Source organism: Dasypus novemcinctus, chromosome 28, assembly GCF_030445035.2.
Source record: "Dasypus novemcinctus isolate mDasNov1 chromosome 28, mDasNov1.1.hap2, whole genome shotgun sequence".
Classification (NCBI taxonomy): Eukaryota; Metazoa; Chordata; class Mammalia; order Cingulata; family Dasypodidae; genus Dasypus; species Dasypus novemcinctus.
In genome coordinates, this window is record NC_080700.1 from 3,745,710 (window position 1) to 3,773,383 (window position 27,674).

Genomic DNA, 27,674 nt, shown 5'->3' on the forward strand with positions numbered 1-27,674 from the left:
CTGCTCTGGTAGCTTGGCACGACAACCAATAGGAGAATCGCCTGGCTGCGTGGCGTGCTCCGGCGGAGCAAAATGCACTGAAGATGATGAGTTCTTCCTTTTGTGTGTGTGTTTCAAACACTGGGGGTTGTGGCTCGAGTCCATGCCAAAACAACCCAGACAACTGCTTTGGACGGTCGCGAGGCCTGCTTCCAATGTCCCTGACACCCGGGACACAACGGGCCTGTAAGCCCAATTGACCGCAGTGCCTCAAGTGAGCAGAAATGCTTTCCCCTGAAAAGCCTCACAACCCAATAGGTAAGCGGCTTCGTTTTGGGGCCCCCGAACCCGGAGAAAAGATCAATGTTCATTCGTACGGTACCACAAAGTCGGGCGAGAGGAGAAAGGGCACGCTGATGTCTGAGAGTCGCCTGGGTGCTCAGGGGCCCGCCCCTCTCGTCCCAGAAAAGAAACACAGAGAAAGAGTGGACATTGACAAGGAAGGGGAAGGCTCTGAGCCTCTCCTCTCTGGGAGACAGGCCTCTCCTCCGGGCCTGGCAGGCAGCCGAGGCAGAAGCCCTCGGGCCACCGTGAGGTGAGAATGGCCAGGCAGGGGCCACCGGTGAGGTAAGAATGGCCAGGCAGGAGCCAAGCCCTCAGGCCGCCTGTGGGAAAGGCCAGGTTTTCCGGTCCCAAAACGGTGGAGGTGACGGGGATGGGATGGGAGTCAGCACGTCTGTGACCATTGGCGTGGGAGAGACCTGCAGGGCAACGCCGGCCCTAGGTAGGCCCCCCTCCTTGACCAGGCCTCGGGGACTTTGGTTGGCCAGGGACCCCCCTCTTCAGAGGGCCCGCGCAGCCTGGCCCAACGCAGACTCTGGGCCCGGACCAGGTGAGCTCTCGGATGGAGAGAGGGTCTCACCCCAGTCCCAGGTCTGGCTCAGGGGTCCCCTCCCCCACAGCCCCTTCTGCAAGGGGCCCTGCCCCTCCCCCTGCCTGGGAATCCGGGAGGGAACAATTCTTTTCCAACAGCGGCCCTAGCGGTGGTAGTTTGGGCTCTGAGTTTCCGCAACGGAGCCGCTTGCTTGTTCCTGGAGCTTCCTCTGCCTCTTTCTTTTCTTTCCATCGGACTTAGAGGAGAAAACAACAGTCCACGACACCATAGCAGAGGTTCTCTTCCAGCACAGCCCCCACCCAGCAGGGTCCTACCACGCCAGCGACCCCTTTCCTTCCCGTGGCCTCTTGGGGCATTCGATGTGTCCATTTGGGAACCCCGCAAACCCCGGCGCGTGAGTTTCCCTGGCGGTCGACACGCTCCCGGGAGCGCATCCGGTGGGTTTCGGCAGGATGTCTACTGGCCGCACGCGTCCCGCCACGAGCACTGGGGACAACTCCCGAGTGGAGAATTGTCCGCCTCATCACAGCTGTCTTACACCTCCAGGCCTTAGGCCCCTCCCGCCAGCAGCCACGGTCTCCAGAGCAACGGAGGCGGGGCGAGTCTGCCAGGGGCGGGGGGCGGGGCGCCAGGGGGCGGGGGCGGCAGGGGGCGTGGCCTGCCCGGCGGGCTTGGGCGCCTGCGCCTGGGTCCCGGCTCGGCTCGGCGGGGGGAGAGGCCTGGCTGGGGCGGCACCGAGGAGACGGGGCAGGGCGGAGGCAGCGGCTGGAGCCAGAGGGGGCTTTCGATCCCACAGGGCTGCCGGAGGCGCGTCTCCCGCTGCCAGGTGTCGGCACTCTTGCTTCCTGCTGTGCTGACGACCATCTTCTCCTCCCGCCTAGCTGACCTGGGCAGTCCAACGGACTGGAGCGTAGGCTTGCAGCTGGGCTGAGGCTCAGGTCCCGGCTGGCACGGGGCCTGTCCAGAGATTCAAGGCTCCTGCGCAGGCACAAGCCCCCAGTGCCGGGCCCGGGCTCAGCTTCAGCCAAAGGGACAGGAGAGGCGTGTGGAGGGAGGTCCCACCCGAGACCGACGCCACCCCATGCAAGAGCACGTAGACTCAAGTAGGGCCCACTGCAGGGCGCTGAAGCCCAGAGCCTCCTGCCACCAGCCTAGACCTGGCTGTCCCCGCAGCCCTCAGGAGCAACCAGTGCCTGGGGCTTTATCGACTAGGCAGCTGCGCCTAGGCCAGAAGGGCTCTCTGCTTTCATTTGGACATCTGGACAGTGTACCTGCGGCATTGCCTGCTCTGGTAGCTTGGCACGACAACCAATAGGAGAATCGCCTGGCTGCGTGGCGTGCTCCGGCAGAGCAAAATGCACTGAAGATGATGAGTTCTTCCTTTTGTGTGTGTGTTTCAAACACTGGGGGTTGTGGCTCGAGTCCATGCCAAAACAACCCAGACAACTGCTTTGGACGGTCGCGAGGCCTGCTTCCAATGTCCCTGACACCCGGGGACACACGGGCCTGTAAGCCCAATTGAACGCAGTGCCTCAAGTGAGCAGAAAGGCTTTCCCCTGAAAAGCCTCACAACCCAATAGGTAAGCGGCTTCGTTTTGGGGCCCCCGAACCCGGAGAAAAGATCAATGTTCATTCGTATGGTACCACAAAGTCGGGCGAGAGGAGAAAGGTGGCACGCTGATGTCTGAGAGTCGCCTGGGTGCTCAGGGGCCCGCCCCTCTCGTCCCAGAAAAGAAACACAGAGAAAGAGTGGACATTGACAAGGAAGGGGGAAGGCTCTGAGCCTCTCCTCTCTGGGAGACAGGCCTCTCCTCCGGGCCTGGCAGGCAGCCGAGGCAGAAGCCCTCGGGCCACCGGTGAGGTGAGAATGGCCAGGCAGGAGCCAAGCCCTCAGGCCGCCTGTGGGAAAGGCCAGGTTTTCCGGTCCCAAAACGGTGGAGGTGACGGGGATGGGATGGGAGTCAGCACGTCTGTGACCATTGGCGTGGGAGAGACCTGCAGGGCAACGCCGGCCCTAGATAGGCCCCCTCCTTGACCAGGCCTCGGGGACTTTGGTTGGCCAGGGACCCCCCCTCTTCAGAGGGCCCGCGCAGCCTGGCCCAACGCAGACTCTGGGCCCGGACCAGGTGAGCTCTCGGATGGAGAGAGGGTCTCACCCCAGTCCCAGGTCTGGCTCAGGGGTCCCCTCCCCCACAGCCCCTTCTGCAAGGGGCCCTGCCCCTCCCCCTGCCTGGGAATCCGGGAGGGAACAATTCTTTTCCAACAGCGGCCCCTAGCGGTGGTAGTTTGGGCTCTGAGTTTCCGCAACGGAGCCGCTTGCTTGTTCCTGGAGCTTCCTCTGCCTCTTTCTTTTCTTTCCATCAGACTTAGAGGAGAAAACAACAGTCCACGACACCATAGCAGAGGTTCTCTTCCAGCACAGCCCCCACCCAGCAGGGTCCTACCACGCCAGCGACCCCTTTCCTTCCCGTGGCCTCTTGGGGGCATTCGATGTGTCCATTTGGGAACCCCGCAAACCCCGGCGCGTGAGTTTCCCTGGCGGTCGACACGCTCCCGGGAGCGCATCCGGTGGGTTTCGGCAGGATGTCTACTGGCCGCACGCGTCCCGCCACGAGCACTGGGGACAACTCCCGAGTGGAGAATTGTCCGCCTCATCACAGCTGTCTTACACCTCCAGGCCTTAGGCCCCTCCCGCCAGCAGCCACGGTCTCCAGAGCAACGGAGGCGGGGCGAGTCTGCCAGGGGCGGGGGGCGGGGCGCCAGGGGGCGGGGGCGGCAGGGGGCGTGGCCTGCCCGGCGGGCTTGGGCGCCTGCGCCTGGGTCCCGGCTCGGCTCGGCGGGGGGAGAGGCCTGGCTGGGGCGGCACCGAGGAGACGGGGCAGGGCGGAGGCAGCGGCTGGAGCCAGAGGGGGCTTTCGATCCCACAGGGCTGCCGGAGGCGCTTCTCCCGCTGCCAGGTGTCGGCACTCTTGCTTCCTGCTGTGCTGACGACCATCTTCTCCTCCCGCCTAGCTGACCTGGGCAAGTCCAACGGACTGGAGCGTAGGGCTTGCAGCTGGGCTGAGGCTCAGGTCCCGGCTGGCACGGGGCCTGTCCAGAGATTCAAGGCTCCTGCGCAGGCACAAGCCCCCAGTGCCGGGCCCGGGCTCAGCTTCAGCCAAAGGGACAGGAGAGGCGTGTGGAGGGAGGTCCCACCCGAGACCGACGCCACCCCATGCAAGAGCACGTAGACTCAAGTAGGGCCCACTGGCAGGGCGCTGAAGCCCAGAGCCTCCTGCCACCAGCCTAGACCTGGCTGTCCCCGCAGCCCTCAGGAGCACCAGTGCCTGGGGCTTTATCGACTAGGCAGCTGCGCCTAGGCCAGAAGGGCTCTCTGCTTTCGTTTGGACATCTGGACAGTGTACCTGTGGCATTGCCTGCTCTGGTAGCTTGGCACGACAACCAATAGGAGAATCGCCTGGCTGCGTGGCGTGCTCCGGCGGAGCAAAATGCACTGAAGATGATGAGTTCTTCCTTTTGTGTGTGTGTTTCAAACACTGGGGGTTGTGGCTCGAGTCCATGCCAAAACAACCCAGACAACTGCTTTGGACGGTCGCGAGGCCTGCTTCCAATGTCCCTGACACCCGGGACACACGGGCCTGTAAGCCCAATTGACCGCAGTGCCTCAAGTGAGCAGAAATGCTTTCCCCTGAAAAGCCTCACAACCCAATAGGTAAGCGGCTTCGTTTTGGGGCCCCCGAACCCGGAGAAAAGATCAATGTTCATTCGTACGGTACCACAAAGTCGGGCGAGAGGAGAAAGGGCACGCTGATGTCTGAGAGTCGCCTGGGTGCTCAGGGGCCCGCCCCTCTCGTCCCAGAAAAGAAACACAGAGAAAGAGTGGACATTGACAAGGAAGGGGAAGGCTCTGAGCCTCTCCTCTCTGGGAGACAGGCCTCTCCTCCGGGCCTGGCAGGCAGCCGAGGCAGAAGCCCTCGGGCCACCGGTGAGGTGAGAATGGCCAGGCAGGAGCCAAGCCCTCAGGCCGCCTGTGGGAAAGGCCAGGTTTTCCGGTCCCAAAACGGTGGAGGTGATGGGGATGGGATGGGAGTCAGCACGTCTGTGACCATTGGCGTGGGAGAGACCTGCAGGGCAACGCCGGCCCTAGGTAGGCCCCCTCCTTGACCAGGCCTCGGGGACTTTGGTTGGCCAGGGACCCCCCCTCTTCAGAGGGCCCGCGCAGCCTGGCCCAACGCAGACTCTGGGCCCGGACCAGGTGAGCTCTCGGATGGAGAGAGGGTCTCACCCCAGTCCCAGGTCTGGCTCAGGGGTCCCCTCCCCCACAGCCCCTTCTGCAAGGGGCCCTGCCCCTCCCCCTGCCTGGGAATCCGGGAGGGAACAATTCTTTTCCAACAGCGGCCCCTAGCGGTGGTAGTTTGGGCTCTGAGTTTCCGCAACGGAGCCGCTTGCTTGTTCCTGGAGCTTCCTCTGCCTCTTTCTTTTCTTTCCATCAGACTTAGAGGAGAAAACAACAGTCCACGACACCATAGCAGAGGTTCTCTTCCAGCACAGCCCCCACCCAGCAGGGTCCTACCACGCCAGCGACCCCTTTCCTTCCCGTGGCCTCTTGGGGGCATTCGATGTGTCCATTTGGGAACCCCGCAAACCCCGGCGCGTGAGTTTCCCTGGCGGTCGACACGCTCCCGGGAGCGCATCCGGTGGGTTTCGGCAGGATGTCTACTGGCCGCACGCGTCCCGCCACGAGCACTGGGGACAACTCCCGAGTGGAGAATTCTCCCCCTCATCACAGCTGTCTTACACCTCCAGGCCTTAGGCCCCTCCCGCCAGCAGCCACGGTCTCCAGAGCAACGGAGGCGGGGCGAGTCTGCCAGGGGCGGGGGGCGGGGCGCCAGGGGGCGGGGGCGGCAGGGGGCGTGGCCTGCCCGGCGGGCTTGGGCGCCTGCGCCTGGGTCCCGGCTCGGCTCGGCGGGGGGAGAGGCCTGGCTGGGGCGGCACCGAGGAGACGGGGCAGGGCGGAGGCAGCGGCTGGAGCCAGAGGGGGCTTTCGATCCCACAGGGCTGCCGGAGGCGCTTCTCCCGCTGCCAGGTGTCGGCACTCTTGCTTCCTGCTGTGCTGACGACCATCTTCTCCTCCCGCCTAGCTGACCTGGGCAAGTCCAACGGACTGGAGCGTAGGGCTTGCAGCTGGGCTGAGGCTCAGGTCCCGGCTGGCACGGGGCCTGTCCAGAGATTCAAGGCTCCTGCGCGGGCACAAGCCCCCAGTGCCGGGCCCGGGCTCAGCTTCAGCCAAAGGGACAGGAGAGGCGTGTGGAGGGAGGTCCCACCCGAGACCGACGCCACCCCATGCAAGAGCACGTAGACTCAAGTAGGGCCCACTGGCAGGGCGCTGAAGCCCAGAGCCTCCTGCCACCAGCCTAGACCTGGCTGTCCCCGCAGCCCTCAGGAGCACCAGTGCCTGGGGCTTTATCGACTAGGCAGCTGCGCCTAGGCCAGAAGGGCTCTCTGCTTTCGTTTGGACATCTGGACAGTGTACCTGCGGCATTGCCTGCTCTGGTAGCTTGGCACGACAACCAATAGGAGAATCGCCTGGCTGCGTGGCGTGCTCCGGCGGAGCAAAATGCACTGAAGATGATGAGTTCTTCCTTTTGTGTGTGTGTTTCAAACACTGGGGGTTGTGGCTCGAGTCCATGCCAAAACAACCCAGACAACTGCTTTGGACGGTCGCGAGGCCTGCTTCCAATGTCCCTGACACCCGGGACACACGGGCCTGTAAGCCCAATTGACCGCAGTGCCTCAAGTGAGCAGAAATGCTTTCCCCTGAAAAGCCTCACAACCCAATAGGTAAGCGGCTTCGTTTTGGGGCCCCCGAACCCGGAGAAAAGATCAATGTTCATTCGTACGGTACCACAAAGTCGGGCGAGAGGAGAAAGGGCACGCTGATGTCTGAGAGTCGCCTGGGTGCTCAGGGGCCCGCCCCTCTCGTCCCAGAAAAGAAACACAGAGAAAGAGTGGACATTGACAAGGAAGGGGAAGGCTCTGAGCCTCTCCTCTCTGGGAGACAGGCCTCTCCTCCGGGCCTGGCAGGCAGCCGAGGCAGAAGCCCTCGGGCCACCGGTGAGGTGAGAATGGCCAGGCAGGGGCCACCGGTGAGGTAAGAATGGCCAGGCAGGAGCCAAGCCCTCAGGCCGCCTGTGGGAAAGGCCAGGTTTTCCGGTCCCAAAACGGTGGAGGTGACGGGGATGGGATGGGAGTCAGCACGTCTGTGACCATTGGCGTGGGAGAGACCTGCAGGGCAACGCCGGCCCTAGGTAGGCCCCCTCCTTGACCAGGCCTCGGGGGACTTTGGTTGGCCAGGGACCCCCCTCTTCAGAGGGCCCGCGCAGCCTGGCCCAACGCAGACTCTGGGCCCGGACCAGGTGAGCTCTCGGATGGAGAGAGGGTCTCACCCCAGTCCCAGGTCTGGCTCAGGGGTCCCCTCCCCCACAGCCCCTTCTGCAAGGGGCCCTGCCCCTCCCCCTGCCTGGGAATCCGGGAGGGAACAATTCTTTTCCAACAGCGGCCCCTAGCGGTGGTAGTTTGGGCTCTGAGTTTCCGCAACGGAGCCGCTTGCTTGTTCCTGGAGCTTCCTCTGCCTCTTTCTTTTCTTTCCATCAGACTTAGAGGAGAAAACAACAGTCCACGACACCATAGCAGAGGTTCTCTTCCAGCACAGCCCCCACCCAGCAGGGTCCTACCACGCCAGCGACCCCTTTCCTTCCCGTGGCCTCTTGGGGGCATTCGATGTGTCCATTTGGGAACCCCGCAAACCCCGGCGCGTGAGTTTCCCTGGCGGTCGACACGCTCCCGGGAGCGCATCCGGTGGGTTTCGGCAGGATGTCTACTGGCCGCACGCGTCCCGCCACGAGCACTGGGGACAACTCCCGAGTGGAGAATTGTCCGCCTCATCACAGCTGTCTTACACCTCCAGGCCTTAGGCCCCTCCCGCCAGCAGCCACGGTCTCCAGAGCAACGGAGGCGGGGCGAGTCTGCCAGGGGCGGGGGGCGGGGCGCCAGGGGGCGGGGGCGGCAGGGGGCGTGGCCTGCCCGGCGGGCTTGGGCGCCTGCGCCTGGGTCCCGGCTCGGCTCGGCGGGGGGAGAGGCCTGGCTGGGGCGGCACCGAGGAGACGGGGCAGGGCGGAGGCAGCGGCTGGAGCCAGAGGGGGCTTTCGATCCCACAGGGCTGCCGGAGGCGCTTCTCCCGCTGCCAGGTGTCGGCACTCTTGCTTCCTGCTGTGCTGACGACCATCTTCTCCTCCCGCCTAGCTGACCTGGGCAAGTCCAACGGACTGGAGCGTAGGGCTTGCAGCTGGGCTGAGGCTCAGGTCCCGGCTGGCACGGGGCCTGTCCAGAGATTCAAGGCTCCTGCGCGGGCACAAGCCCCCAGTGCCGGGCCCGGGCTCAGCTTCAGCCAAAGGGACAGGAGAGGCGTGTGGAGGGAGGTCCCACCCGAGACCGACGCCACCCCATGCAAGAGCACGTAGACTCAAGTAGGGCCCACTGGCAGGGCGCTGAAGCCCAGAGCCTCCTGCCACCAGCCTAGACCTGGCTGTCCCCGCAGCCCTCAGGAGCACCAGTGCCTGGGGCTTTATCGACTAGGCAGCTGCGCCTAGGCCAGAAGGGCTCTCTGCTTTCGTTTGGACATCTGGACAGTGTACCTGCGGCATTGCCTGCTCTGGTAGCTTGGCACGACAACCAATAGGAGAATCGCCTGGCTGCGTGGCGTGCTCCGGCAGAGCAAAATGCACTGAAGATGATGAGTTCTTCCTTTTGTGTGTGTGTTTCAAACACTGGGGGTTGTGGCTCGAGTCCATGCCAAAACAACCCAGACAACTGCTTTGGACGGTCGCGAGGCCTGCTTCCAATGTCCCTGACACCCGGGACACACGGGCCTGTAAGCCCAATTGACCGCAGTGCCTCAAGTGAGCAGAAATGCTTTCCCCTGAAAAGCCTCACAACCCAATAGGTAAGCGGCTTCGTTTTGGGGCCCCCGAACCCGGAGAAAAGATCAATGTTCATTCGTACGGTACCACAAAGTCGGGCGAGAGGAGAAAGGGCACGCTGATGTCTGAGAGTCGCCTGGGTGCTCAGGGGCCCGCCCCTCTCGTCCCAGAAAAGAAACACAGAGAAAGAGTGGACATTGACAAGGAAGGGGAAGGCTCTGAGCCTCTCCTCTCTGGGAGACAGGCCTCTCCTCCGGGCCTGGCAGGCAGCCGAGGCAGAAGCCCTCGGGCCACCGGTGAGGTGAGAATGGCCAGGCAGGAGCCAAGCCCTCAGGCCGCCTGTGGGAAAGGCCAGGTTTTCCGGTCCCAAAACGGTGGAGGTGACGGGGATGGGATGGGAGTCAGCACGTCTGTGACCATTGGCGTGGGAGAGACCTGCAGGGCAACGCCGGCCCTAGGTAGGCCCCCTCCTTGACCAGGCCTCGGGGACTTTGGTTGGCCAGGGACCCCCCTCTTCAGAGGGCCCGCGCAGCCTGGCCCAACGCAGACTCTGGGCCCGGACCAGGTGAGCTCTCGGATGGAGAGAGGGTCTCACCCCAGTCCCAGGTCTGGCTCAGGGGTCCCCTCCCCCACAGCCCCTTCTGCAAGGGGCCCTGCCCCTCCCCCTGCCTGGGAATCCGGGAGGGAACAATTCTTTTCCAACAGCGGCCCCTAGCGGTGGTAGTTTGGGCTCTGAGTTTCCGCAACGGAGCCGCTTGCTTGTTCCTGGAGCTTCCTCTGCCTCTTTCTTTTCTTTCCATCAGACTTAGAGGAGAAAACAACAGTCCACGACACCATAGCAGAGGTTCTCTTCCAGCACAGCCCCCACCCAGCAGGGTCCTACCACGCCAGCGACCCCTTTCCTTCCCGTGGCCTCTTGGGGGCATTCGATGTGTCCATTTGGGAACCCCGCAAACCCCGGCGCGTGAGTTTCCCTGGCGGTCGACACGCTCCCGGGAGCGCATCCGGTGGGTTTCGGCAGGATGTCTACTGGCCGCACGCGTCCCGCCACGAGCACTGGGGACAACTCCCGAGTGGAGAATTGTCCGCCTCATCACAGCTGTCTTACACCTCCAGGCCTTAGGCCCCTCCCGCCAGCAGCCACGGTCTCCAGAGCAACGGAGGCGGGGCGAGTCTGCCAGGGGCGGGGGGCGGGGCGCCAGGGGGCGGGGGCGGCAGGGGGCGTGGCCTGCCCGGCGGGCTTGGGCGCCTGCGCCTGGGTCCCGGCTCGGCTCGGCGGGGGGAGAGGCCTGGCTGGGGCGGCACCGAGGAGACGGGGCAGGGCGGAGGCAGCGGCTGGAGCCAGAGGGGGCTTTCGATCCCACAGGGCTGCCGGAGGCGCTTCTCCCGCTGCCAGGTGTCGGCACTCTTGCTTCCTGCTGTGCTGACGACCATCTTCTCCTCCCGCCTAGCTGACCTGGGCAAGTCCAACGGACTGGAGCGTAGGGCTTGCAGCTGGGCTGAGGCTCAGGTCCCGGCTGGCACGGGGCCTGTCCAGAGATTCAAGGCTCCTGCGCAGGCACAAGCCCCCAGTGCCGGGCCCGGGCTCAGCTTCAGCCAAAGGGACAGGAGAGGCGTGTGGAGGGAGGTCCCACCCGAGACCGACGCCACCCCATGCAAGAGCACGTAGACTCAAGTAGGGCCCACTGGCAGGGCGCTGAAGCCCAGAGCCTCCTGCCACCAGCCTAGACCTGGCTGTCCCCGCAGCCCTCAGGAGCACCAGTGCCTGGGGCTTTATCGACTAGGCAGCTGCGCCTAGGCCAGAAGGGCTCTCTGCTTTCGTTTGGACATCTGGACAGTGTACCTGCGGCATTGCCTGCTCTGGTAGCTTGGCACGACAACCAATAGGAGAATCGCCTGGCTGCGTGGCGTGCTCCGGCGGAGCAAAATGCACTGAAGATGATGAGTTCTTCCTTTTGTGTGTGTGTTTCAAACACTGGGGGTTGTGGCTCGAGTCCATGCCAAAACAACCCAGACAACTGCTTTGGACGGTCGCGAGGCCTGCTTCCAATGTCCCTGACACCCGGGACACACGGGCCTGTAAGCCCAATTGACCGCAGTGCCTCAAGTGAGCAGAAATGCTTTCCCCTGAAAAGCCTCACAACCCAATAGGTAAGCGGCTTCGTTTTGGGGCCCCCGAACCCGGAGAAAAGATCAATGTTCATTCGTACGGTACCACAAAGTCGGGCGAGAGGAGAAAGGGCACGCTGATGTCTGAGAGTCGCCTGGGTGCTCAGGGGCCCACCCCTCTCGTCCCAGAAAAGAAACACAGAGAAAGAGTGGACATTGACAAGGAAGGGGAAGGCTCTGAGCCTCTCCTCTCTGGGAGACAGGCCTCTCCTCCGGGCCTGGCAGGCAGCCGAGGCAGAAGCCCTCGGGCCACCGGTGAGGTGAGAATGGCCAGGCAGGGGCCACCGGTGAGGTGAGAATGGCCAGGCAGGAGCCAAGCCCTCAGGCCGCCTGTGGGAAAGGCCAGGTTTTCCGGTCCCAAAACGGTGGAGGTGACGGGGATGGGATGGGAGTCAGCACGTCTGTGACCATTGGCGTGGGAGAGACCTGCAGGGCAACGCCGGCCCTAGGTAGGCCCCCTCCTTGACCAGGCCTCGGGGACTTTGGTTGGCCAGGGACCCCCCTCTTCAGAAGGCCCGCGCAGCCTGGCCCAACGCAGACTCTGGGCCCGGACCAGGTGAGCTCTCGGATGGAGAGAGGGTCTCACCCCAGTCCCAGGTCTGGCTCAGGGGTCCCCTCCCCCACAGCCCCTTCTGCAAGGGGCCCTGCCCCTCCCCCTGCCTGGGAATCCGGGAGGGAACAATTCTTTTCCAACAGCGGCCCCTAGCGGTGGTAGTTTGGGCTCTGAGTTTCCGCAACGGAGCCGCTTGCTTGTTCCTGGAGCTTCCTCTGCCTCTTTCTTTTCTTTCCATCAGACTTAGAGGAGAAAACAACAGTCCACGACACCATAGCAGAGGTTCTCTTCCAGCACAGCCCCCACCCAGCAGGGTCCTACCACGCCAGCGACCCCTTTCCTTCCCGTGGCCTCTTGGGGGCATTCGATGTGTCCATTTGGGAACCCCGCAAACCCCGGCGCGTGAGTTTCCCTGGCGGTCGACACGCTCCCGGGAGCGCATCCGGTGGGTTTCGGCAGGATGTCTACTGGCCGCACGCGTCCCGCCACGAGCACTGGGGACAACTCCCGAGTGGAGAATTCTCCCCCTCATCACAGCTGTCTTACACCTCCAGGCCTTAGGCCCCTCCCGCCAGCAGCCACGGTCTCCAGAGCAACGGAGGCGGGGCGAGTCTGCCAGGGGCGGGGGGCGGGGCGCCAGGGGGCGGGGGCGGCAGGGGGCGTGGCCTGCCCGGCGGGCTTGGGCGCCTGCGCCTGGGTCCCGGCTCGGCTCGGCGGGGGGAGAGGCCTGGCTGGGGCGGCACCGAGGAGACGGGGCAGGGCGGAGGCAGCGGCTGGAGCCAGAGGGGGCTTTCGATCCCACAGGGCTGCCGGAGGCGCTTCTCCCGCTGCCAGGTGTCGGCACTCTTGCTTCCTGCTGTGCTGACGACCATCTTCTCCTCCCGCCTAGCTGACCTGGGCAAGTCCAACGGACTGGAGCGTAGGGCTTGCAGCTGGGCTGAGGCTCAGGTCCCGGCTGGCACGGGGCCTGTCCAGAGATTCAAGGCTCCTGCGCGGGCACAAGCCCCCAGTGCCGGGCCCGGGCTCAGCTTCAGCCAAAGGGACAGGAGAGGCGTGTGGAGGGAGGTCCCACCCGAGACCGACGCCACCCCATGCAAGAGCACGTAGACTCAAGTAGGGCCCACTGGCAGGGCGCTGAAGCCCAGAGCCTCCTGCCACCAGCCTAGACCTGGCTGTCCCCGCAGCCCTCAGGAGCACCAGTGCCTGGGGCTTTATCGACTAGGCAGCTGCGCCTAGGCCAGAAGGGCTCTCTGCTTTCGTTTGGACATCTGGACAGTGTACCTGCGGCATTGCCTGCTCTGGTAGCTTGGCACGACAACCAATAGGAGAATCGCCTGGCTGCGTGGCGTGCTCCGGCAGAGCAAAATGCACTGAAGATGATGAGTTCTTCCTTTTGTGTGTGTGTTTCAAACACTGGGGGTTGTGGCTCGAGTCCATGCCAAAACAACCCAGACAACTGCTTTGGACGGTCGCGAGGCCTGCTTCCAATGTCCCTGACACCCGGGACACACGGGCCTGTAAGCCCAATTGACCGCAGTGCCTCAAGTGAGCAGAAATGCTTTCCCCTGAAAAGCCTCACAACCCAATAGGTAAGCGGCTTCGTTTTGGGGCCCCCGAACCCGGAGAAAAGATCAATGTTCATTCGTACGGTACCACAAAGTCGGGCGAGAGGAGAAAGGGCACGCTGATGTCTGAGAGTCGCCTGGGTGCTCAGGGGCCCGCCCCTCTCGTCCCAGAAAAGAAACACAGAGAAAGAGTGGACATTGACAAGGAAGGGGAAGGCTCTGAGCCTCTCCTCTCTGGGAGACAGGCCTCTCCTCCGGGCCTGGCAGGCAGCCGAGGCAGAAGCCCTCGGGCCACCGGTGAGGTGAGAATGGCCAGGCAGGAGCCAAGCCCTCAGGCCGCCTGTGGGAAAGGCCAGGTTTTCCGGTCCCAAAACGGTGGAGGTGACGGGGATGGGATGGGAGTCAGCACGTCTGTGACCATTGGCGTGGGAGAGACCTGCAGGGCAACGCCGGCCCTAGGTAGGCCCCCTCCTTGACCAGGCCTCGGGGACTTTGGTTGGCCAGGGACCCCCCTCTTCAGAGGGCCCGCGCAGCCTGGCCCAACGCAGACTCTGGGCCCGGACCAGGTGAGCTCTCGGATGGAGAGAGGGTCTCACCCCAGTCCCAGGTCTGGCTCAGGGGTCCCCTCCCCCACAGCCCCTTCTGCAAGGGGCCCTGCCCCTCCCCCTGCCTGGGAATCCGGGAGGGAACAATTCTTTTCCAACAGCGGCCCCTAGCGGTGGTAGTTTGGGCTCTGAGTTTCCGCAACGGAGCCGCTTGCTTGTTCCTGGAGCTTCCTCTGCCTCTTTCTTTTCTTTCCATCAGACTTAGAGGAGAAAACAACAGTCCACGACACCATAGCAGAGGTTCTCTTCCAGCACAGCCCCCACCCAGCAGGGTCCTACCACGCCAGCGACCCCTTTCCTTCCCGTGGCCTCTTGGGGGCATTCGATGTGTCCATTTGGGAACCCCGCAAACCCCGGCGCGTGAGTTTCCCTGGCGGTCGACACGCTCCCGGGAGCGCATCCGGTGGGTTTCGGCAGGATGTCTACTGGCCGCACGCGTCCCGCCACGAGCACTGGGGACAACTCCCGAGTGGAGAATTCTCCCCCTCATCACAGCTGTCTTACACCTCCAGGCCTTAGGACCCTCCCGCCAGCAGCCACGGTCTCCAGAGCAACGGAGGCGGGGCGAGTCTGCCAGGGGCGGGGGGCGGGGCGCCAGTGGGCGGGGGCGGCAGGGGGCATGGCCTGCCCGGCGGGCTTGGGCGCCTGCGCCTGGGTCCCGGCTCGGCTCGGCGGGGGGAGAGGCCTGGCTGGGGCGGCACCGAGGAGACGGGGCAGGGCGGAGGCAGCGGCTGGAGCCAGAGGGGGCTTTCGATCCCACAGGGCTGCCGGAGGCGCTTCTCCCCTCCTGCCAGGTGTCGGCACTCTTGCTTCCTGCTGTGCTGACGACCATCTTCTCCTCCCGCCTGGCTGACCTGGGCAAGTCCAACGGACTGGAGCGTAGGGCTTGCAGCTGGGCTGAGGCTCAGGTCCCGGCTGGCACGGGGCCTGTCCAGAGATTCAAGGCTCCTGCGCAGGCACAAGCCCCCAGTGCCGGGCCCGGGCTCAGCTTCAGCCAAAGGGACAGGAGAGGCGTGTGGAGGGAGGTCCCACCCGAGACCGACGCCACCCCATGCAAGAGCACGTAGACTCAAGTAGGGCCCACTGGCAGGGCGCTGAAGCCCAGAGCCTCCTGCCACCAGCCTAGACCTGGCTGTCCCCGCAGCCCTCAGGAGCACCAGTGCCTGGGGCTTTATCGACTAGGCAGCTGCGCCTAGGCCAGAAGGGCTCTCTGCTTTCGTTTGGACATCTGGACAGTGTACCTGCGGCATTGCCTGCTCTGGTAGCTTGGCACGACAACCAATAGGAGAATCGCCTGGCTGCGTGGCGTGCTCCGGCAGAGCAAAATGCACTGAAGATGATGAGTTCTTCCTTTTGTGTGTGTGTTTCAAACACTGGGGGTTGTGGCTCGAGTCCATGCCAAAACAACCCAGACAACTGCTTTGGACGGTCGCGAGGCCTGCTTCCAATGTCCCTGACACCCGGGACACACGGGCCTGTAAGCCCAATTGACCGCAGTGCCTCAAGTGAGCAGAAATGCTTTCCCCTGAAAAGCCTCACAACCCAATAGGTAAGCGGCTTCGTTTTGGGGCCCCCGAACCCGGAGAAAAGATCAATGTTCATTCGTACGGTACCACAAAGTCGGGCGAGAGGAGAAAGGGCACGCTGATGTCTGAGAGTCGCCTGGGTGCTCAGGGGCCCGCCCCTCTCGTCCCAGAAAAGAAACACAGAGAAAGAGTGGACATTGACAAGGAAGGGGAAGGCTCTGAGCCTCTCCTCTCTGGGAGACAGGCCTCTCCTCCGGGCCTGGCAGGCAGCCGAGGCAGAAGCCCTCGGGCCACCGGTGAGGTGAGAATGGCCAGGCAGGGGCCACCGGTGAGGTAAGAATGGCCAGGCAGGAGCCAAGCCCTCAGGCCGCCTGTGGGAAAGGCCAGGTTTTCCGGTCCCAAAACGGTGAAGGTGACGGGGATGGGATGGGAGTCAGCACGTCTGTGACCATTGGCGTGGGAGAGACCTGCAGGGCAACGCCGGCCCTAGGTAGGCCCCCCTCCTTGACCAGGCCTCGGGGACTTTGGTTGGCCAGGGACCCCCCTCTTCAGAGGGCCCGCGCAGCCTGGCCCAACGCAGACTCTGGGCCCGGACCAGGTGAGCTCTCGGATGGAGAGAGGGTCTCACCCCAGTCCCAGGTCTGGCTCAGGGGTCCCCTCCCCCACAGCCCCTTCTGCAAGGGGCCCTGCCCCTCCCCCTGCCTGGGAATCCGGGAGGGAACAATTCTTTTCCAACAGCGGCCCCTAGCGGTGGTAGTTTGGGCTCTGAGTTTCCGCAACGGAGCCGCTTGCTTGTTCCTGGAGCTTCCTCTGCCTCTTTCTTTTCTTTCCATCAGACTTAGAGGAGAAAACAACAGTCCACGACACCATAGCAGAGGTTCTCTTCCAGCACAGCCCCCACCCAGCAGGGTCCTACCACGCCAGCGACCCCTTTCCTTCCCGTGGCCTCTTGGGGGCATTCGATGTGTCCATTTGGGAACCCCGCAAACCCCGGCGCGTGAGTTTCCCTGGCGGTCGACACGCTCCCGGGAGCGCATCCGGTGGGTTTCGGCAGGATGTCTACTGGCCGCACGCGTCCCGCCACGAGCACTGGGGACAACTCCCGAGTGGAGAATTCTCCCCCTCATCACAGCTGTCTTACACCTCCAGGCCTTAGGCCCCTCCCGCCAGCAGCCACGGTCTCCAGAGCAACGGAGGCGGGGCGAGTCTGCCAGGGGCGGGGGGCGGGGCGCCAGGGGGCGGGGGCGGCAGGGGGCGTGGCCTGCCCGGCGGGCTTGGGCGCCTGCGCCTCGGTCCCGGCTCGGCTCGGCGGGGGGAGAGGCCTGGCTGGGGCGGCACCGAGGAGACGGGGCAGGGCGGAGGCAGCGGCTGGAGCCAGAGGGGGCTTTCGATCCCACAGGGCTGCCGGAGGCGCTTCTCCCGCTGCCAGGTGTCGGCACTCTTGCTTCCTGCTGTGCTGACGACCATCTTCTCCTCCCGCCTAGCTGACCTGGGCAAGTCCAACGGACTGGAGCGTAGGGCTTGCAGCTGGGCTGAGGCTCAGGTCCCGGCTGGCACGGGGCCTGTCCAGAGATTCAAGGCTCCTGCGCAGGCACAAGCCCCCAGTGCCGGGCCCGGGCTCAGCTTCAGCCAAAGGGACAGGAGAGGCGTGTGGAGGGAGGTCCCACCCGAGACCGACGCCACCCCATGCAAGAGCACGTAGACTCAAGTAGGGCCCACTGGCAGGGCGCTGAAGCCCAGAGCCTCCTGCCACCAGCCTAGACCTGGCTGTCCCCGCAGCCCTCAGGAGCACCAGTGCCTGGGGCTTTATCGACTAGGCAGCTGCGCCTAGGCCAGAAGGGCTCTCTGCTTTCGTTTGGACATCTGGACAGTGTACCTGCGGCATTGCCTGCTCTGGTAGCTTGGCACGACAACCAATAGGAGAATCGCCTGGCTGCGTGGCGTGCTCCGGCAGAGCAAAATGCACTGAAGATGATGAGTTCTTCCTTTTGTGTGTGTGTTTCAAACACTGGGGGTTGTGGCTCGAGTCCATGCCAAAACAACCCAGACAACTGCTTTGGACGGTCGCGAGGCCTGCTTGCTTCCAATGTCCCTGACACCCGGGACACACGGGCCTGTAAGCCCAATTGACCGCAGTGCCTCAAGTGAGCAGAAATGCTTTCCCCTGAAAAGCCTCACAACCCAATAGGTAAGCGGCTTCGTTTTGGGGCCCCCGAACCCGGAGAAAAGATCAATGTTCATTCGTACGGTACCACAAAGTCGGGCGAGAGGAGAAAGGGCACGCTGATGTCTGAGAGTCGCCTGGGTGCTCAGGGGCCCGCCCCTCTCGTCCCAGAAAAGAAACACAGAGAAAGAGTGGACATTGACAAGGAAGGGGAAGGCTCTGAGCCTCTCCTCTCTGGGAGACAGGCCTCTCCTCCGGGCCTGGCAGGCAGCCGAGGCAGAAGCCCTCGGGCCACCGGTGAGGTGAGAATGGCCAGGCAGGAGCCAAGCCCTCAGGCCGCCTGTGGGAAAGGCCAGGTTTTCCGGTCCCAAAACGGTGGAGGTGACGGGGATGGGATGGGAGTCAGCACGTCTGTGACCATTGGCGTGGGAGAGACCTGCAGGGCAACGCCGGCCCTAGGTAGGCCCCCTCCTTGACCAGGCCTCGGGGACTTTGGTTGGCCAGGGACCCCCCTCTTCAGAGGGCCCGCGCAGCCTGGCCCAACGCAGACTCTGGGCCCGGACCAGGTGAGCTCTCGGATGGAGAGAGGGTCTCACCCCAGTCCCAGGTCTGGCTCAGGGGTCCCCTCCCCCACAGCCCCTTCTGCAAGGGGCCCTGCCCCTCCCCCTGCCTGGGAATCCGGGAGGGAACAATTCTTTTCCAACAGCGGCCCCTAGCGGTGGTAGTTTGGGCTCTGAGTTTCCGCAACGGAGCCGCTTGCTTGTTCCTGGAGCTTCCTCTGCCTCTTTCTTTTCTTGCCATCAGACTTAGAGGAGAAAACAACAGTCCATGACACCATAGCAGAGGTTCTCTTCCAGCAGAGCCCCCACCCAGCAGGGTCCTACCACGCCAGCGACCCCTTTCCTTCCCGTGGCCTCTTGGGGGCATTCGATGTGTCCATTTGGGAACCCCGCAAACCCCGGCGCGTGAGTTTCCCTGGCGGTCGACACGCTCCCGGGAGCGCATCCGGTGGATTTCGGCAGGATGTCTACTGGCCGCACGCGTCCCGCCACGAGCACTGGGGACAACTCCCGAGTGGAGAATTCTCCCCCTCATCACAGCTGTCTTACACCTCCAGGCCTTAGGCCCCTCCCGCCAGCAGCCACGGTCTCCAGAGCAACGGAGGCGGGGCGAGTCTGCCAGGGGCGGGGGGCGGGGCGCCAGGGGCGGGGGCGGCAGGGGGCGTGGCCTGCCCGGCGGGCTTGGGCGCCTGCGCCTCGGTCCCGGCTCGGCTCGGCGGGGGGAGAGGCCTGGCTGGGGCGGCACCGAGGAGACGGGGCAGGGCGGAGGCAGCGGCTGGAGCCAGAGGGGGCTTTCGATCCCACAGGGCTGCCGGAGGCGCTTCTCCCGCTGCCAGGTGTCGGCACTCTTGCTTCCTGCTGTGCTGACGACCATCTTCTCCTCCCGCCTGGCTGACCTGGGCAAGTCCAACGGACTGGAGCGTAGGGCTTGCAGCTGGGCTGAGGCTCAGGTCCCGGCTGGCACGGGGCCTGTCCAGAGATTCAAGGCTCCTGCGCAGGCACAAGCCCCCAGTGCCGGGCCCGGGCTCAGCTTCAGCCAAAGGGACAGGAGAGGCGTGTGGAGGGAGGTCCCACCCGAGACCGACGCCACCCCATGCAAGAGCACGTAGACTCAAGTAGGGCCCACTGGCAGGGCGCTGAAGCCCAGAGCCTCCTGCCACCAGCCTAGACCTGGCTGTCCCCGCAGCCCTCAGGAGCACCAGTGCCTGGGGCTTTATCGACTAGGCAGCTGCGCCTAGGCCAGAAGGGCTCTCTGCTTTCGTTTGGACATCTGGACAGTGTACCTGCGGCATTGCCTGCTCTGGTAGCTTGGCACGACAACCAATAGGAGAATCGCCTGGCTGCGTGGCGTGCTCCGGCAGAGCAAAATGCACTGAAGATGATGAGTTCTTCCTTTTGTGTGTGTGTTTCAAACACTGGGGGTTGTGGCTCGAGTCCATGCCAAAACAACCCAGACAACTGCTTTGGACGGTCGCGAGGCCTGCTTCCAATGTCCCTGACACCCGGGACACACGGGCCTGTAAGCCCAATTGACCGCAGTGCCTCAAGTGAGCAGAAATGCTTTCCCCTGAAAAGCCTCACAACCCAATAGGTAAGCGGCTTCGTTTTGGGGCCCCCGAACCCGGAGAAAAGATCAATGTTCATTCGTACGGTACCACAAAGTCGGGCGAGAGGAGAAAGGGCACGCTGATGTCTGAGAGTCGCCTGGGTGCTCAGGGGCCCGCCCCTCTCGTCCCAGAAAAGAAACACAGAGAAAGAGTGGACATTGACAAGGAAGGGGAAGGCTCTGAGCCTCTCCTCTCTGGGAGACAGGCCTCTCCTCCGGGCCTGGCAGGCAGCCGAGGCAGAAGCCCTCGGGCCACCGGTGAGGTGAGAATGGCCAGGCAGGAGCCAAGCCCTCAGGCCGCCTGTGGGAAAGGCCAGGTTTTCCGGTCCCAAAACGGTGGAGGTGACGGGGATGGGATGGGAGTCAGCACGTCTGTGACCATTGGCGTGGGAGAGACCTGCAGGGCAACGCCGGCCCTAGGTAGGCCCCCTCCTTGACCAGGCCTCGGGGACTTTGGTTGGCCAGGGACCCCCCTCTTCAGAGGGCCCGCGCAGCCTGGCCCAACGCAGACTCTGGGCCCGGACCAGGTGAGCTCTCGGATGGAGAGAGGGTCTCACCCCAGTCCCAGGTCTGGCTCAGGGGTCCCCTCCCCCACAGCTCCTTCTGCAAGGGGCCCTGCCCCTCCCCCTGCCTGGGAATCCGGGAGGGAACAATTCTTTTCCAACAGCGGCCCCTAGCGGTGGTAGTTTGGGCTCTGAGTTTCCGCAACGGAGCCGCTTGCTTGTTCCTGGAGCTTCCTCTGCCTCTTTCTTTTCTTTCCATCAGACTTAGAGGAGAAAACAACAGTCCACGACACCATAGCAGAGGTTCTCTTCCAGCACAGCCCCCACCCAGCAGGGTCCTACCACGCCAGCGACCCCTTTCCTTCCCGTGGCCTCTTGGGGGCATTCGATGTGTCCATTTGGGAACCCCGCAAACCCCGGCGCGTGAGTTTCCCTGGCGGTCGACACGCTCCCGGGAGCGCATCCGGTGGGTTTCGGCAGGATGTCTACTGGCCGCACGCGTCCCGCCACGAGCACTGGGGACAACTCCCGAGTGGAGAATTCTCCGCCTCATCACAGCTGTCTTACACCTCCAGGCCTTAGGCCCCTCCCGCCAGCAGCCACGGTCTCCAGAGCAACGGAGGCGGGGCGAGTCTGCCAGGGGCGGGGGGCGGGGCGCCAGGGGGTGGGGGCGGCTGGGGGCGTGGCCTGCCCTGCGGGCTTGGGCGCCTGCGCCTCGGTCCCGGCTCGGCTCGGCGGGGGGAGAGGCCTGGCTGGGGCGGCACCGAGGAGACGGGGCAGGGCGGAGGCAGCGGCTGGAGCCAGAGGGGGCTTTCGATCCCACAGGGCTGCCGGAGGCGCTTCTCCCGCTGCCAGGTGTCGGCACTCTTGCTTCCTGCTGTGCTGACGACCATCTTCTCCTCCCGCCTAGCTGACCTGGGCAAGTCCAACGGACTGGAGCGTAGGGCTTGCAGCTGGGCTGAGGCTCAGGTCCCGGCTGGCACGGGGCCTGTCCAGAGATTCAAGGCTCCTGCGCAGGCACAAGCCCCCAGTGCCGGGCCCGGGCTCAGCTTCAGCCAAAGGGACAGGAGAGGCGTGTGGAGGGAGGTCCCACCCGAGACCGACGCCACCCCATGCAAGAGCACGTAGACTCAAGTAGGGCCCACTGGCAGGGCGCTGAAGCCCAGAGCCTCCTGCCACCAGCCTAGACCTGGCTGTCCCCGCAGCCCTCAGGAGCACCAGTGCCTGGGGCTTTATCGACTAGGCAGCTGCGCCTAGGCCACAAGGGCTCTCTGCTTTCGTTTGGACATCTGGACAGTGTACCTGCGGCATTGCCTGCTCTGGTAGCTTGGCACGACAACCAATAGGAGAATCGCCTGGCTGCGTGGCGTGCTCCGGCGGAGCAAAATGCACTGAAGATGATGAGTTCTTCCTTTTGTGTGTGTGTTTCAAACACTGGGGGTTGTGGCTCGAGTCCATGCCAAAACAACCCAGACAACTGCTTTGGACGGTCGCGAGGCCTGCTTCCAATGTCCCTGACACCCGGGACACACGGGCCTGTAAGCCCAATTGACCGCAGTGCCTCAAGTGAGCAGAAATGCTTTCCCCTGAAAAGCCTCACAACCCAATAGGTAAGCGGCTTCGTTTTGGGGCCCCCGAACCCGGAGAAAAGATCAATGTTCATTCGTACGGTACCACAAAGTCGGGCGAGAGGAGAAAGGGCACGCTGATGTCTGAGAGTCGCCTGGGTGCTCAGGGGCCCGCCCCTCTCGTCCCAGAAAAGAAACACAGAGAAAGAGTGGACATTGACAAGGAAGGGGAAGGCTCTGAGCCTCTCCTCTCTGGGAGACAGGCCTCTCCTCCGGGCCTGGCAGGCAGCCGAGGCAGAAGCCCTCGGGCCACCGGTGAGGTGAGAATGGCCAGGCAGGAGCCAAGCCCTCAGGCCGCCTGTGGGAAAGGCCAGGTTTTCCGGTCCCAAAACGGTGGAGGTGACGGGGATGGGATGGGAGTCAGCACGTCTGTGACCATTGGCGTGGGAGAGACCTGCAGGGCAACGCCGGCCCTAGGTAGGCCCCCTCCTTGACCAGGCCTCGGGGACTTTGGTTGGCCAGGGACCCCCCTCTTCAGAGGGCCCGCGCAGCCTGGCCCAACGCAGACTCTGGGCCCGGACCAGGTGAGCTCTCGGATGGAGAGAGGGTCTCACCCCAGTCCCAGGTCTGGCTCAGGGGTCCCCTCCCCCACAGCCCCTTCTGCAAGGGGCCCTGCCCCTCCCCCTGCCTGGGAATCCGGGAGGGAACAATTCTTTTCCAACAGCGGCCCCTAGCGGTGGTAGTTTGGGCTCTGAGTTTCCGCAACGGAGCCGCTTGCTTGTTCCTGGAGCTTCCTCTGCCTCTTTCTTTTCTTTCCATCAGACTTAGAGGAGAAAACAACAGTCCACGACACCATAGCAGAGGTTCTCTTCCAGCACAGCCCCCACCCAGCAGGGTCCTACCACGCCAGCGACCCCTTTCCTTCCCGTGGCCTCTTGGGGGCATTCGATGTGTCCATTTGGGAACCCCGCAAACCCCGGCGCGTGAGTTTCCCTGGCGGTCGACACGCTCCCGGGAGCGCATCCGGTGGGTTTCGGCAGGATGTCTACTGGCCGCACGCGTCCCGCCACGAGCACTGGGGACAACTCCCGAGTGGAGAATTCTCCGCCTCATCACAGCTGTCTTACACCTCCAGGCCTTAGGCCCCTCCCGCCAGCAGCCACGGTCTCCAGAGCAACGGAGGCGGGGCGAGTCTGCCAGGGGCGGGGGGCGGGGCGCCAGGGGGCGGGGGCGGCAGGGGGCGTGGCCTGCCCGGCGGGCTTGGGCGCCTGCGCCTGGGTCCCGGCTCGGCTCGGCGGGGGGAGAGGCCTGGCTGGGGCGGCACCGAGGAGACGGGGCAGGGCGGAGGCAGCGGCTGGAGCCAGAGGGGGCTTTCGATCCCACAGGGCTGCCGGAGGCGCTTCTCCCGCTGCCAGGTGTCGGCACTCTTGCTTCCTGCTGTGCTGACGACCATCTTCTCCTCCCGCCTAGCTGACCTGGGCAAGTCCAACGGACTGGAGCGTAGGGCTTGCAGCTGGGCTGAGGCTCAGGTCCCGGCTGGCACGGGGCCTGTCCAGAGATTCAAGGCTCCTGCGCGGGCACAAGCCCCCAGTGCCGGGCCCGGGCTCAGCTTCAGCCAAAGGGACAGGAGAGGCGTGTGGAGGGAGGTCCCACCCGAGACCGACGCCACCCCATGCAAGAGCACGTAGACTCAAGTAGGGCCCACTGGCAGGGCGCTGAAGCCCAGAGCCTCCTGCCACCAGCCTAGACCTGGCTGTCCCCGCAGCCCTCAGGAGCACCAGTGCCTGGGGCTTTATCGACTAGGCAGCTGCGCCTAGGCCAGAAGGGCTCTCTGCTTTCGTTTGGACATCTGGACAGTGTACCTGCGGCATTGCCTGCTCTGGTAGCTTGGCACGACAACCAATAGGAGAATCGCCTGGCTGCGTGGCGTGCTCCGGCAGAGCAAAATGCACTGAAGATGATGAGTTCTTCCTTTTGTGTGTGTGTTTCAAACACTGGGGGTTGTGGCTCGAGTCCATGCCAAAACAACCCAGACAACTGCTTTGGACGGTCGCGAGGCCTGCTTCCAATGTCCCTGACACCCGGGACACACGGGCCTGTAAGCCCAATTGACCGCAGTGCCTCAAGTGAGCAGAAATGCTTTCCCCTGAAAAGCCTCACAACCCAATAGGTAAGCGGCTTCGTTTTGGGGCCCCCGAACCCGGAGAAAAGATCAATGTTCATTCGTACGGTACCACAAAGTCGGGCGAGAGGAGAAAGGGCACGCTGATGTCTGAGAGTCGCCTGGGTGCTCAGGGGCCCGCCCCTCTCGTCCCAGAAAAGAAACACAGAGAAAGAGTGGACATTGACAAGGAAGGGGAAGGCTCTGAGCCTCTCCTCTCTGGGAGACAGGCCTCTCCTCCGGGCCTGGCAGGCAGCCGAGGCAGAAGCCCTCGGGCCACCGGTGAGGTGAGAATGGCCAGGCAGGAGCCAAGCCCTCAGGCCGCCTGTGGGAAAGGCCAGGTTTTCCGGTCCCAAAACGGTGGAGGTGACGGGGATGGGATGGGAGTCAGCACGTCTGTGACCATTGGCGTGGGAGAGACCTGCAGGGCAACGCCGGCCCTAGGTAGGCCCCCTCCTTGACCAGGCCTCGGGGACTTTGGTTGGCCAGGGACCCCCCTCTTCAGAGGGCCCGCGCAGCCTGGCCCAACGCAGACTCTGGGCCCGGACCAGGTGAGCTCTCGGATGGAGAGAGGGTCTCACCCCAGTCCCAGGTCTGGCTCAGGGGTCCCCTCCCCCACAGCCCCTTCTGCAAGGGGCCCTGCCCCTCCCCCTGCCTGGGAATCCGGGAGGGAACAATTCTTTTCCAACAGCGGCCCCTAGCGGTGGTAGTTTGGGCTCTGAGTTTCCGCAACGGAGCCGCTTGCTTGTTCCTGGAGCTTCCTCTGCCTCTTTCTTTTCTTTCCATCAGACTTAGAGGAGAAAACAACAGTCCACGACACCATAGCAGAGGTTCTCTTCCAGCACAGCCCCCACCCAGCAGGGTCCTACCACGCCAGCGACCCCTTTCCTTCCCGTGGCCTCTTGGGGGCATTCGATGTGTCCATTTGGGAACCCCGCAAACCCCGGCGCGTGAGTTTCCCTGGCGGTCGACACGCTCCCGGGAGCGCATCCGGTGGGTTTCGGCAGGATGTCTACTGGCCGCACGCGTCCCGCCACGAGCACTGGGGACAACTCCCGAGTGGAGAATTCTCCCCCTCATCACAGCTGTCTTACACCTCCAGGCCTTAGGCCCCTCCCGCCAGCAGCCACGGTCTCCAGAGCAACGGAGGCGGGGCGAGTCTGCCAGGGGCGGGGGGCGGGGCGCCAGGGGGCGGGGGCGGCAGGGGGCGTGGCCTGCCCGGCGGGCTTGGGCGCCTGCGCCTGGGTCCCGGCTCGGCTCGGCGGGGGGAGAGGCCTGGCTGGGGCGGCACCGAGGAGACGGGGCAGGGCGGAGGCAGCGGCTGGAGCCAGAGGGGGCTTTCGATCCCACAGGGCTGCCGGAGGCGCTTCTCCCGCTGCCAGGTGTCGGCACTCTTGCTTCCTGCTGTGCTGACGACCATCTTCTCCTCCCGCCTAGCTGACCTGGGCAAGTCCAACGGACTGGAGCGTAGGGCTTGCAGCTGGGCTGAGGCTCAGGTCCCGGCTGGCACGGGGCCTGTCCAGAGATTCAAGGCTCCTGCGCGGGCACAAGCCCCCAGTGCCGGGCCCGGGCTCAGCTTCAGCCAAAGGGACAGGAGAGGCGTGTGGAGGGAGGTCCCACCCGAGACCGACGCCACCCCATGCAAGAGCACGTAGACTCAAGTAGGGCCCACTGGCAGGGCGCTGAAGCCCAGAGCCTCCTGCCACCAGCCTAGACCTGGCTGTCCCCGCAGCCCTCAGGAGCACCAGTGCCTGGGGCTTTATCGACTAGGCAGCTGCGCCTAGGCCAGAAGGGCTCTCTGCTTTCGTTTGGACATCTGGACAGTGTACCTGCGGCATTGCCTGCTCTGGTAGCTTGGCACGACAACCAATAGGAGAATCGCCTGGCTGCGTGGCGTGCTCCGGCGGAGCAAAATGCACTGAAGATGATGAGTTCTTCCTTTTGTGTGTGTGTTTCAAACACTGGGGGTTGTGGCTCGAGTCCATGCCAAAACAACCCAGACAACTGCTTTGGACGGTCGCGAGGCCTGCTTCCAATGTCCCTGACACCCGGGACACACGGGCCTGTAAGCCCAATTGACCGCAGTGCCTCAAGTGAGCAGAAATGCTTTCCCCTGAAAAGCCTCACAACCCAATAGGTAAGCGGCTTCGTTTTGGGGCCCCCGAACCCGGAGAAAAGATCAATGTTCATTCGTACGGTACCACAAAGTCAGTCGAGCGAGAGGAAAAAGGGCATGCTCATGTCTGAGAGTCGCCTGGGTGCTCAGGGGCCCGCCCCTCTCATCCCAGAAAAGAAACCCAGAGAAAGAGTGGACATTGACAAGGAAGGGGAAGACTCTTGAGCCTCTCCTCTCTGGGAGACAGGCCTCTCCTCCGGGCCTGGCAGGCAGCCGAGGCAGAAGCCCTCGGGCCACCGGTGAGGTGAGAATGGCCAGGCAGGAGCCAAGCCCTCAGGCCGCCTGTGGGAAAGGCCAGGTTTTCCGGTCCCAAAACGGTGGAGGTGACGGGGATGGGATGGGAGTCAGCACGTCTGTGACCATTGGCGTGGGAGAGACCTGCAGGGCAACGCCGGCCCTAGGTAGGCCCCCTCCTTGACCAGGCCTCGGGGACTTTGGTTGGCCAGGGACCCCCCTCTTCAGAGGGCCCGCGCAGCCTGGCCCAACGCAGACTCTGGGCCCGGACCAGGTGAGCTCTCGGATGGAGAGAGGGTCTCACCCCAGTCCCAGGTCTGGCTCAGGGGTCCCCTCCCCCACAGCCCCTACTGCAAGGGGCCCTGCCCCTCCCCCTGCCTGGGAATCCGGGAGGGAACAATTCTTTTCCAACAGCGGCCCCTAGCGGTGGTAGTTTGGGCTCTGAGTTTCCGCAACGGAGCCGCTTGCTTGTTCCTGGAGCTTCCTCTGCCTCTTTCTTTTCTTTCCATCAGACTTAGAGGAGAAAACAACAGTCCACGACACCATAGCAGAGGTTCTCTTCCAGCACAGCCCCCACCCAGCAGGGTCCTACCACGCCAGCGACCCCTTTCCTTCCCGTGGCCTCTTGGGGGCATTCGATGTGTCCATTTGGGAACCCCGCAAACCCCGGCGCGTGAGTTTCCCTGGCGGTCGACACGCTCCCGGGAGCGCATCCGGTGGGTTTCGGCAGGATGTCTACTGGCCGCACGCGTCCCGCCACGAGCACTGGGGACAACTCCCGAGTGGAGAATTCTCCCCCTCATCACAGCTGTCTTACACCTCCAGGCCTTAGGCCCCTCCCGCCAGCAGCCACGGTCTCCAGAGCAACGGAGGCGGGGCGAGTCTGCCAGGGGCGGGGGGCGGGGCGCCAGGGGGCGGGGGCGGCAGGGGGCGTGGCCTGCCCGGCGGGCTTGGGCGCCTGCGCCTGGGTCCCGGCTCGGCTCGGCGGGGGGAGAGGCCTGGCTGGGGCGGCACCGAGGAGACGGGGCAGGGCGGAGGCAGCGGCTGGAGCCAGAGGGGGCTTTCGATCCCACAGGGCTGCCGGAGGCGCTTCTCCCGCTGCCAGGTGTCGGCACTCTTGCTTCCTGCTGTGCTGACGACCATCTTCTCCTCCCGCCTAGCTGACCTGGGCAAGTCCAACGGACTGGAGCGTAGGGCTTGCAGCTGGGCTGAGGCTCAGGTCCCGGCTGGCACGGGGCCTGTCCAGAGATTCAAGGCTCCTGCGCGGGCACAAGCCCCCAGTGCCGGGCCCGGGCTCAGCTTCAGCCAAAGGGACAGGAGAGGCGTGTGGAGGGAGGTCCCACCCGAGACCGACGCCACCCCATGCAAGAGCACGTAGACTCAAGTAGGGCCCACTGGCAGGGCGCTGAAGCCCAGAGCCTCCTGCCACCA